At 46.3% G+C, this 12,324-nt stretch overlaps 1 protein-coding gene across 1 annotated transcript in view; it reads left to right on the top strand.

The window, feature by feature from the left end:
* The first annotated feature begins 550 nt into the window (after positions 1–550).
* The window catches only part of Diras2 (DIRAS family GTPase 2), a 32,847-nt gene continuing 21,073 nt past the window's right edge, over positions 551–12,324 (top strand). The window contains exon 1 of the mRNA XM_042686709.1: positions 551–610. The gene's annotated coding sequence lies outside the window, so the exon portion shown is untranslated. The remainder of the gene's footprint in view (positions 611–12,324) is intronic.

Raw genomic sequence — 12,324 nt, 5'->3', positions numbered from 1 at the left:
TACTTCTTTGTTGATCTTTTGGCTTCTTGGGTCCAGTTTTCATATCCAAGAACCAGGTTGCACAAACTATTATCTCAATGAATGGTTGGCTTTGCCAGCAACATGTCTGGCAAGGGTCTAATAACAAGAATATAGAAAGAGGTAAAAAAAAATAAAACCAAGCCCCCAAGGTGTAATAACCTAATTAACAAATGGTCAAAGGAGCTAAATAGACACTTATCAGAAAAAAGTAAAGAGAGCCAATAGATACACGAAGAACGCTCATCCCTGGGTATAAAGGAAATGCAAATCAAAACGTTTTGTGTAGGTGTTTCTTGCCCGTAATCCTGTCTGCTCAGGAGGCTCAGATCTAAAGATTGTGGTTTGAAGCCCGACTGGGCAGTAATGATTCTTATTTCCAATGAGCTCCCAAAAAGCTGGAAGTGGAACTGTGGCTGCAGTGGTAGAGCACTAGCCTTGAGCAAAAAAGCAAAACGACAAAGCCGAGGCTCTGACTAGCACAATGACGACAACAAAACCACTGAGATTTCATCTCACTCCATCATCAAGAATATGAAGAAAAAAGTTAACAGCAATTCATGGGAAAAGAATCATAAAGAAGAGGGGCCAGGTAGGAAACTTGGTTTTACCTGGTGCTACTTCCGATCTTTTTCATTCTTCAGAGCAGGCAACTGTGTGAGAGGCAGAGGAAACTTCCCCTTATAAGTAATGCAGCTAGAGAAGATCTAAGGAGGGGGACACACCAGGATGTGGAAGAAAGAGATGCTTCCAAAGAAGAGGAGAAACTGACCTAGCACTGAGGGACATAGTCGTGTGACAAAGGCAGGACAAAAGGAGGCAGAGCAGCTGGCTGTTGGGAAGGAGCAATAAAGGGCAGTGAAAAGCCCCCTGGGGGAAAGGAGATCCTGGATAGAAAAGGACAAATGTGTGTGGGGGGGTAATTCAGCTGACACTGAATCCAGGTTGTGAGAAAGACCACAGCAAGCAAGATAGGTAGATGATGTCTCACTGGAAGAGGAGGGTGATGCGGTCCAAAAGGATGCAGGCTTTCACTGCCTGGAATGGAAAAGATGGCCCAGATGATGTCCTTCAGATGGGAGAGATCTCAGATGGAGATGCCTCAGAACAGGAGAGAACAGGCAGCTTCTGATGATGGTACAAGTGAATTAAACCTTTCAGCTGAAACTCAAAAAGGGATTTGGATGTAGAGAAAGACCGGGGAGGGGCCCCCGAGGAGGTGGCATGGGTCGGATGCAGGCGCCCACAAATCACTGAGCGTGGAGTCCCATGGATAGAATCATGGTTATGTATTTGCTGATAATTTGAGTGGACCTGGAAAAATAGGTCAACCTTACATAAGGCAGGGTTGAGAAAGTCTGAGATTACAGAGAACAGATGTCAGTGTTAGCATCTGTGCAGCTGGGGTAAGCAGAAAAGATTAAGAATGGGCCGGCAGCATGATGCCTCCTCCTTAATGGGCTACACATGGTATCAAAGACAAAGAGGCAGAAGAGAGCCAAAACCCTCATTAGACATAAAAGCATGCAGTACAGTTGGCTAGAGCCTGAAAGGCTGATTAAAAATACAGAATGAGGATTAAAGCCAGTGGAAGAACACATCCCCTTTTATTCTCTGCACAGAGACCTAGCTCTGAGATTTTTTTTCTCATTTGCAGTAAATGAATGCTGTATTCTACAAATCATTCTTGGATTTTGGAGTGGGTGCCCACCATTCAGGCTGAGGTGTGTGTGTGTGTGTGTGTGTGTGTGTGTGTGTGTGTGTGTGTGTGTGTGTGTGTACTGGATCTTTTTTTTTTTTTGGTTCCAGTCATGGGGCCTGAACTCTTGGCCTGGGCGCTGTCCCTCAGCTTTTCAGCTCAAGGCTAGCGCTCTACCACTTGAGCCACAGCGCCACTTCCAGCTTTTTTGACTTTTTTGCTTATGTGGTGCTGAGGAATTGAACCCAGGGCCTCATGCATGCAAGGCAAGCGCTCTACCACTGAGCCACCTTCCCAGCCCTGTACTGGGTCTTGAACTCAAGGCCTGGGTATTGTCCCTGAGTTTTTTTGCTCAAGGCTAGTACTCTACCACATGAACCACATATCCACTTCTAGCTTTTTGGTAGAGATTTCTGGATTTTTGGAGGAAAGAGAATAACAGACTTTCCTGCATAGGCTGGTTTTGAACCTCATATTCAAATCTCAGCCTCCTGAAGTAGCTAGGATTACAGGTATGTGCCACTGGTGCCAGGCTGAGGTTGAGCTCTCTATTGCCTGATGGCTGGAGTATCTCTGTAGAAAGCTCCCAGCTAACTCCTTTGGCAATTGCCCTCTGCCAAGGAAAACCACGTTGCCACTTCACACATACACATATACAACAGCCAGCTCAGGGGGACTATGTTCCTCAATGGGGGTTATCTCTGAAGGCCAACCCAACTTTGGAGCTCTTGTTTTGGGAGCCAATGAGCTCACGATGGAACTTGGAAGAAAAGGTTTTATCAGGCATGGGTAGGAGAGGGGAGGGGAGCCTTTGTGTTTTGTGGCTTGAGCTTCCTTTCTCCAAGATCTGAAGAGATTTTTGCCATTCAGGGTTGAGATATTAGCTTGAAGGATGTGGCTCCTCTTGGGATTAGGCTGGCATGAGCTCATGGAAAGGAACCTGGGAACCTGGGAACTTGAACCCAAGGAAGATCAGTGCCAGCCCTCGAAAGGACTGTTCAGACTCTGACAGGATTGCTGGGCAGTAGGAAACCTACGACCCATTGGTGGAAAGGCTGCAGTGACAGGTGCCAGTTATTACGATTGGGTTGGGTGGGGGAAGGTCCTGTGGAGGCACCAGGGATGGTGCTTACACCCGTGTGGGCATCGCTTTTTCTCAAAATAGCATCTATTCCACAATGCTAATATGCATTTGTCAAAAACAACTCAAAAGAGGCAAATTTTTGTGCAGATTTTTACTAGGCTTCAGAATGGTCAGATCGTTTTCTAAAACAATAGATCCAGGGTAAAGCTGCTGTGAACAATTCCAACAACTTCCTTAAGATTCTGATGCTACTGTCCGTGCCCCTCCCCCGCCGCCCAACAGACACTATCTTAGAGAAAATCACACACACACACACACACACACACACACACACACACACACACACACACAATCTTCAAAGAACACAGTCCAGAGGAGTTTGTGCTTTTCAGTTACTATGCGTTTGCTTGCTCAGCAGCCAACAAATGAGTGGAGTTCTCACCTCCATCTGCTATGCATATATAGCTCTGATGCTAGAACGTCATCCTGCCTCCTCTCTGGTAATGACTGGCGCTCTGTGGACCCAGATCATCAATGGAGCTGTCTTGTCTGTCCTCAGTGGCAGGAAAGTGGGGTTGATTTTGGTAGTTTTGAGTTGCAGTCTGTGCAGTGCACAAACATGACCAGAAGAGGGCGAGAGTGAGCCTGGGATTAGGCTAAAGTGCTCATACTCAAGTGGAGTACACCTAAGAAGATTATTGCATAAAGCTTCCTCTGTTCCTAGAGCCATCCACTGTCTGGGTGTGGGGATGAGTTATGTCCTTCCAAAGAGAGGTCTTCAAATGTGTGAAAGGCTGAGAGTAAGCTTGCACGATACTAAATGATTGACGTGGCAATCTGGCTGAGGAGATTTTTTTTTTTAAATGCTTATTTCTCAAAGACCACCCAAAGGCTCTATGAGGAAGGAGAGACTTCTGAGTGCTTCTGGATTGGATGGCTGAATCCAGGTCCATTTACCTTAGAATATGGAGAAGTTGTATTTCTTCTACCTGAGTCCATAACAACATGTCACTCACCTGGGGTAGAGGGTAGGGTAGCAGCTCATCTAGACACCATTCTAAGCAACACCAGCATTACCAGGGACCCTACCCCAGACCTACCAAGTCAGATAATCTGGTCCTACCACCCAGTTGGCCACATTGTAACAAGCTCTCTCCAGCTCAGGTGATGCTGACATATGACAACATTCGCAAGACTCAGGAACCTCTCACAGACCTAGAAGCTTTCTAGGGTCTTTATTAAAGTCAGACGCTGAAATCTAAATTTAAGGTTGTGGGGAGTTGGAGAGTCTTAACTCAATGAGTTTCTAGGGAATGCGGATACTGCAGAAACATTGACTCTCTCTCTGAGTAGTAGTGAGGGTCCAGATTAGAGTACATGTGCACAGATTCTGCCCCTTTATTTCCATCATAGATGGACTCCATCATAGATGGACTCCATCATAGATGGACTCCATCATAGATGGACTCCATCATAGAAGGAGTAGCAGGAGTTCTTGCTTGAAGTTCTGGGGACTGGGAAATTGAAGACACAGAAGGTGCCAGAGATCCAGTATCTGGTGAAAGCTCATTTGCTGGCTAATAGATGCTGAGGAAAAGGGGGAAAAGATACTCTCTGGTCTCTGTTATTCTATTCTATTTATTTAGTACTAGTATTGTGGCTTGAGCTCAGGGCCTGGGCACTACACCTTAGTTGTTTGTTTGTTTTTTTGTCACTCAAAGCTTGTATTCTATCTTGAGCTACAGCTCCACTTCCAGCTTTTAGTGTTTAACTGGAGATGAGTCTCACTGACTTTCCCACGTGAACTAGCTTCAAACTGCAATGCTCAGATCTCAGGTTCCTTAGTAACTAGGATTATAAGCTTGAACCACTGGCACCCAACTACTATATACATACACACACACACACACACACACACACACACACACACACACATATATATACATACACATGCATATGTATGTACACACATGTATATATGTATATACCCTCCACTGTTTAGTTCTCTAATTTTTGTTTCACAATTTCACTGGTGAACCTACATTTTGGTTGTCATGGCAAAACACATTCTGACTTATTAACTCGGATGCAATTTCAGCAGAGGTACCCAGAACCAGTCAGTAATCCAGACCCTCCTCTGGGTGCTCCTCCTATGCCTTACAGCCCTTCTAACCAGGGGCTACACTTCTGCAGCCATCTGGCTGCAGGGGAAATAGGAGGAGACTTAATGGCAGCTTTCATGACTTTGCTTAAACATAGTACATTAAAAATTAGTTTCTAATAGTAGCAGGACTAGAATTAGAAAATAGAGTGTGTACAAAATAGAAGTGTACAAAATGTATCTGCTTGATTAGAAGTTAAGAGCATAGACATTGTACATATTATACAATGAAGTAAGGATACTGGGAAGAGCCGGCAGCATTATGGCCACATGGTGGATAACAGGAAATTGGGTTTAACTGGTGCCATCTTCTCTTCCTGTTGGAGGAAGGTGAAGTCCCACCTCTTAGTTAATGGGCATGCCTGAATTCTTAGAGGCAGGGGTGGGAACTTGGACAATAGCTTACTGGACCTGCTGGTCTTGGGTCATGACTCTCAAACTCCCTGTGACCCAGCCCCCTGACCAAGACCCTATTTAGGCCTGGATCGGCTCAGGTGCCTCTAAGCCATGCCTCATGTCTCCAGGCTCTCCTCTGGTCACCATGGCCTCCCACTTCAACTCTCCATTGGAGTTGATTTGGTTTGTTGGTGTTGTTCTCCTGCTCTTTCTTTGCTTTACTACTGTCATGGCTCAGTTTTCTAACAGTGTTAAGTGTATTTGAGGGGCTGCAGGTGTCTGGGATAGAAGTCCAACTGCAGTATCCAGCTTCTAATAAAGACTCCCAATTCGACCTCTCAAAATGTGGCTTCTCTGTTTCTTGTGACTGAGTTTCCTTACGGCGCATAGGCTATGTATGTGCTGGCCCAAGAGCTTCTGGAACTAGGTACTTCCCTTGGGATTTTTACTCAAGGCTGGTACTCTACCATTTCAGCAACAGTTCCACAGCTCCACTTCTGGCTTTTTGGTGGTTAATTGGAGATAAGAGTCTCATGGATTCTTTTTTTTTTTTTCTGCTCTGGCTGGGTTGGGGCTGTGATTTCAGATCCCAGCCTCCTTAGTAGCTAGGTGTGAGCCTCAATTGCTGGGTCAAAAGCATAATGTTAAAAAGCTTACTGTCTGTGAGTGACAGGGCAGAGATTTATGTGGGAAATAAACTTCAGGGTTTTTGGAACTCATACAGAAAGTGAAAACAGTATCAGAAGAGGTAAGGGAATTTCTCTGAGCCAGGGCACGCTGAGAAAAAGAGCAATCGCTGTCTTACTCAGTTCTTAGCACATTGGAAACAACCAAAGGCTGAGCAGTAGAATCAGGAGAGGAAATCTGCCTCATCATTGTAGCTAATTTAATGTGGATCAATGGAATTGTGAAACATACTGCAAATGTCTGTACAAAACCGTTTGCTTTCTTCCGATTCACCAGTTTTCTAGCAATTCTTCCAGTGAAAATTATTTATTATCCCCAGAAAACAAACGTCCTTAATTCCTCGAAAAACGCCAGTAAAAAACACTCAGCCAAGGAACAATTGTAACCTATGATTGCCAATGGCGATTTTTGTCATAGGATCTATTAAATGAGAGTCTACTAATCTGTCCTGTGTGCTTGGTGCTGGGGTGTGGCGTTTTCCTAGCTGCCTTCTAAGTGAGTAGGTTTTTAGATTCGCGTCTGAACACTCAAAGCAAGGGTTAAAAGGGATGATGACAAGTTACTTAGGCAAACACATTCCAAACACACACAATTTCAAGCAGAAAGGATCCGTTCTCCTTTCAATGAAATTCTTCGCATTCGTTGAATTTCCAGAACATTTCCGTTCTCCCCATCGATCCCTGAAGCATGCAGTAGGTGGCACCTCGACGCTCTTTTTTGGAGACGAACCAGGCGGCCATTGAAGCCGGAGCCACTGCCGCTGCAGCACCGGCAAACTCCGAAAGTCAGGGATTGAGGAGGCAGAAGGAGGCAGGGAGGCCCTGGAGGCGGAGGAGGAGGAGGAGGAAGAAGGGGAGGAGGACGCTGGGCGGGGTCGGGCCGGGCCCTCGGGGCCAGCGCCGCGCCGCGGGAGACGCGCGGGGCGCAGGACTGTGCGCGCAGGGGCGCGGGGCGCAGAGCGCAGGGCGCAGGGCGGCCGAGCAGCTGACAGCAGCGTCACCGTCACCGCGGCGGGAGGAGCGCGCCGCTCCCGTGTCGCCAGCAGCCGCAGCTGCACTCAGTCCCCACGCCACCCGTCCAGAGCGAGCTGCTCCCCGAGACGCGCGCGCAGCGGAGCTGGGCTCTCAGGTAACACATCCTCTCCACCTCGGTGGCGGTGGCAGCGTTTTATCCAAGCTGGGGGTCGGGGCTGCTTGGCCGGGATTATTTGCATCCCTGAAAGGGGTTTAGCCTGGGGAGAGGGATGGGATGGGGGGAGGGAGGGCGAGTCAGCATTTAAATACCGGAGTTATCTGGGGGGGGGGGGGGGGTAAAGTGTCAGGGAGGTTGGGCATTGAGCTATCTTACAAGCTCTTCGGATGATGATGATGATGATGATGATGATGATGATGATGATGATGATGATGATGATCTCTTCTAGCCAGGAGTTACCCTTTTGGAAAAGCCTAGGCTTCTAGGTATTTGTATGCTTGGGTAAGTTGATTAAAACGATTTAGGGAAAGTCATCCAAAAATGTGATCAAAGTGAGACAATGAACCCGCAGCGGGCTGCTTTACCCGTGGGGCTTCGGGGAGCCCGCCTGACTTCTTCGCGGACAGGGCTGAACCCCTCTACCTGTTTTCGCTCTCTAACAATGTGCCTCGTGGTGCTCACGCGGTGCCCATCCACCTCCCTGTGGTCAGCGCCGCGCTTGGGCACCCCGCGGCCACATCCTGTTGTGAGATCTGTAGGTCCTCAGGGGATGGATGGCAGGGACTGATGGCAGTCCCAGCCTAGCGGTGGCAGCGCATGGAAGACCGGCTCTACCCTCCCTGCTCCCCACCCGAGAGGCTTTTTCTTCCTCCTCCCTCCCCTCCCCTTTTTCAAATTCCAATTTGGATGGAGTGGGGTGGGATGCTCCCCCCTTCCCCCGCCTGGAGAGATTTGCAAACCCGAAGCCTCGAGCAGCACCAGGCATAGTTAGTCACCTCGCCTGAATGGTGGAATCCTGTGTGGAATTCCGTGGTGGAATTCAATTTCCTCCCACCCCGAGGACCAGTGACACGTCTGTCTGGCTGAGCCGTTTCTTTTACACACGGGCACTTGCTATCTTTAAAAAGGAACCCCCCTGTGCCTGTTGGTCTAGCATAGCCCAACTCTCCCGATTTAACTGGAGGAGGGGGGTGGGGGTGGTTGGATAAACCCCAAACATCAAACTTAAAAAGATATGTACAATTTTAAATGACTATTCTAGGTAACAATAAATGGCTGGATGGAATCTTTTTCATTTCAAACCAGTCCACATGTGCCTCAGTGGCATTTGGATTTGAGGAGGTGTGGAGTAGGAGGGAGAGAAAAGAGGAAGGATCAAATTAGAACAGACTGAACAATTTTGTAGGGGAATCATATGAGTTTGTTGTTGTTGTTGCTCTCTGAAATTGCAAAATCTGAACTATGTGCAGGTGTTTAAGAGGCCCCATGATCTCTGAGGGCTCAGGAAGATGCCCCCAATTCCATCCGAGAGATAGAAGAGTCACAGAAGTCAGCAGCCTTGTTTTTCCAGTGTTCCCTCAGGAACACAGGAAAAGAAGGGCAGGAGGGCCAGGGAGGGTTGGTACTTTCAAGTTTTCCTGGCAGATGGGGATTCTATTTGCATCCTTAATGGAAAAGCCTCCAGATTCCCTCCTTAGTACTCACTGCTTTAGTACAGTCCCTCCCTCTCCTGGGAGACTGAGGAAAATGGAATGCCAAGTTCTGGGAGGATCTTTCAGAACAGAGAGAGCCAGCAAACCTTGGCTGGCCATTCAAAGCCATTTCAACCCCCCCACCCCAATCTCAGCCTTTGCATATCTTTGCCTTCCATCTACTCCATTAGGAATTATTTCAGCAGTAAATGACACCCCTCCTACCGAATCTTTGAAAACCTTTGAAAAATCTCAGGAGTTCTCTTATTGGAAAGAAATGTGGCTCACGCCTGTAATCCCAGCTACTGAGGACACTGAAATCCGAGGATCAAGGTTCAAAACTACCCACAGGAAGGAAACTCCAGGAGAGCTTTATCTCCAAGTAACCAAGCAAAAACAAAACAACACAACACAAAACAAAAAAAACCCACAAAAACCTAAAAGTGGTGGTTATAAGCTCAAGTGGTAGTGTGCCAGCCTTGAGAGAAAAAAAAAAACAGCTACAGGACAAATATCCAGGCCCTGAGTTCTAGCCCCAGGATTTGATAGACCAAAAATTGTTCCTTCTAATTTGGGCCATGACTGATGTAGTGAAGATTAGCCTATTTTTGCCTATTGATGTAAGCAAAACAAAAACAAAAACCCAAAAAACCATTTCTCTGAAATGAATACAGTACATCTTTTGCACCAAAGAATTGTGTGGGGTGTGTGTGTGTGTGTGTGCACGGCAAAAGGAAGCCTTTGATTGTGTGGTGTTGGGAGTGGGGAAGGGGGTTGCCTGCAGGTAGTGGAGACCTGTAACTTTCAGTTCAGATAAGCACAGCTCCCCACCTCTTGTTCACAAGGTGGCTTGGACCCGTGTAGTGATCGTGTTCCCATGAAACAGGAGGACTGACTGTGGACAGATGTCTTTAAGGCTGATTTCTAGGGTATTAATTGATTTTGATAACGATTTTCCCAGGAAAGCAGCTGGTCTTCCAAAGGGAAGATGTTTTACTGATAATAAAGAGTCGACTTAGTTCAACTACTTATAGTCAAAGAAGGGAGAACCAAACCCAGCGTGGTGGTTCACCTATAATCTTTAGCTACTTGGGAAGAAGAGATACCAGTTTGAGCAAAATGTTTTGGAGACTTTATCTAAACCCACACAGTCAGGCTTGGTGGCCTGAGACCCTACCAGCAAAAATGAGAACCGTACTGAAATCTCCCTGGGAAATAACTAAAGATAAGAAGGACTGAGGCCAAGACAGACCATCTGCCTAGTAAGCACAAGGCTCTGAGTTCAAACCCCAGTATCGCTCCATATGCCTCCAAAAAGAAAGACCCGTGTCGCAGACCAAGTTAACTCCATTTGTACATTTATTTTTTATGATGTTTTCACAATGATGCCTGATGTTTTGGCTTTTAAATCCCTGTGTCAGTTGTCTTCTATCAGCTGTGTGGACCACCACTCTAGGTAGGATCTTGAGCATTTGAAATACAGCTACATCAAATTGAGATGATTTGTAAGTACAAAACTTATTATGGGAAAACAGAAGGAACTTCTACTGTGCTTTTAATGATTGTATCTTTACATGGTTATTTTTGGTGAGTTGGGTTAAAGAATATGTTAAAATTCACGTCACCTGCTTTTAAATTTAACTGACAGCACATTTTAAATGAGGTATGTGACTCATTCATGTTGTTTCTTTGGATGGCATGAAGTTATAGGAAAACTCTAGGCTACATTAAGGAGAGATATCATGCAATCTGTTCAGAATTTGCTCGTAGCAAGAGTAAAGATGAGTGAGCGAGAAGGCCTTCCTTTCAAGCACTTTCAAGATTTCTAGTCAAGAAACTTGCATACCAGATAATACAAAATGAATGATCATTCAAAGCCAATGAATAGGTTTGAGTTCAGGCCTAGCTTTTTGGCTGAGATGAGGTCTCCACAACATTTTGTTGAAACTGAGCTTCGCCCAAACACTGCTTCCCATGTAGCTGAGACTACAGGTATGAACCACCAAGCTGGGCTTGGCTCTTCCTCCTTTGCTATTAACTAGTTATGCCAAGTTAACTCTTACTTCACTAGCAGTAAAACTACAGGACTGGGTCAGATGATTTCTGTGGTCCTATGAATAATATCCAGTGAATAGACCTGTGGTTGCAATCTGCCTGCGGGCTCCAGGTCTATTGGTACTGACTAAAGGAACAGGCATGCCTGGACATTACCGTTCTGCACTTGACACTGAGTTCTGGCCCCAGAATGCAGGCCCAGGCTTGCTTCAACACCAGTCCCTGAGAGCCGAAGTGGGATGGCCCCCTCAGCCAATGAGTGGCTGAAGGGAGGGAAGATGGATCATAGGCCTCTTGGTGTCAGGAACAAACCTTGGTAGATGGAGAGTGGCGTAGTCTGTGAAAGAATGAGAAATGCTGGGAAAATAAGAGAATGTATCAGGACACACACACACACACACACACACACACACACACACACACACACACCACCATACCACAATATACCTCTCTTTAAGCTCACTCTCTCCCTTGCTCTCCTGTTCTTGCTCTCATTCTGTGTCAGTACTGAGGCTTGAACTCTGGGCCTCCCTCTCTCACTTGAAGCAGCCCCTTGGAAAGGCTTTCCTTCTGCATTCATAGATTTCAGACACGACATGGAAGCCCTTGGTGACTTCAGACGTTTGTCCACAGATGATACAGAACAAAGCACGTGATTAGATCCCTTATCTTTGCATGCAAGGCAAAGCCAGATGAAATTCACTCTGTTCTCTCTTGCACTGAAATCCGACCCTCCTTAAAACTCCATCTTAGAGCTAGATTTTTTTTTCTTGTCAGTACTTGAACTTAGGCTCTACGGTTTCATGGGCTTGCTTTCTCACAGCTGATATTCTACTGCTTGAGCCACACCTCTAGCCCAGTTTTTTGCTGGCTAATTGGAGAAAGACTCTCAGAGTTTTGTTTGTTTGTTTTTTTTTTTACCCAAACTGAGCTTTGAATCAAGATTCCCTTGATCTCATTCTTCTGAGTAGCTAGGAGGACAGGTGTGAGCCAGTGGCTCACTTGGCTGAAATTTCATAAACTTATAAATCTCCCCAACCTTTCCATCTAGTTGTAAGCTCAGTCACACATATAGGCAATCAGTGGATGATCTCCACACGTAAGACGTACCTGATTTAAAGAACAGTGTCCAGAATCATTGCCTGAGTCTTCGAGGATTGGTTGAGTGTTTTGTTTCTTTCGCTGTACCTTTGTCCTTCTTCTTTCTGAGCATGAACTCTGATAGTGGCCTAGGTGCCAAGGTTCACACCTGTAATCCTAGCTGTTTAGGAGGCTGAGCTCTGAGAATCACAATTGGAATCCAAGTGGGGCAGAAAGCCTATGAGACTCTTATCTCCAGTGAATCATGTGAAAGCCAGAAGTGGAGCAGTGGCTCAAGTGGCAGAGAATCAGACATGGGCAAATAATCTAAGAGACAGTGCCCAGGCCCTGAGTTCAAGCCTCAGTACTGGCATTAAAAAAACCAAAATGGTGGTGAATGGTAGTGGGCTGGGAGTCGAGGGAAGGAGTGTTAGGGAGAAGTTAATCGATCAATACGTAGTTATAATTAGGAGTAAGACAG

This window comes from Dipodomys spectabilis, unplaced genomic scaffold, assembly GCF_019054845.1.
Source record: "Dipodomys spectabilis isolate Male_0828 unplaced genomic scaffold, ASM1905484v1 ptg000098l, whole genome shotgun sequence".
NCBI lineage: Eukaryota > Metazoa > Chordata > Mammalia > Rodentia > Heteromyidae > Dipodomys > Dipodomys spectabilis.
Note: the sequence above shows the minus strand (reverse complement) of the source record. Positions and strands in the feature narration are given on the sequence as shown.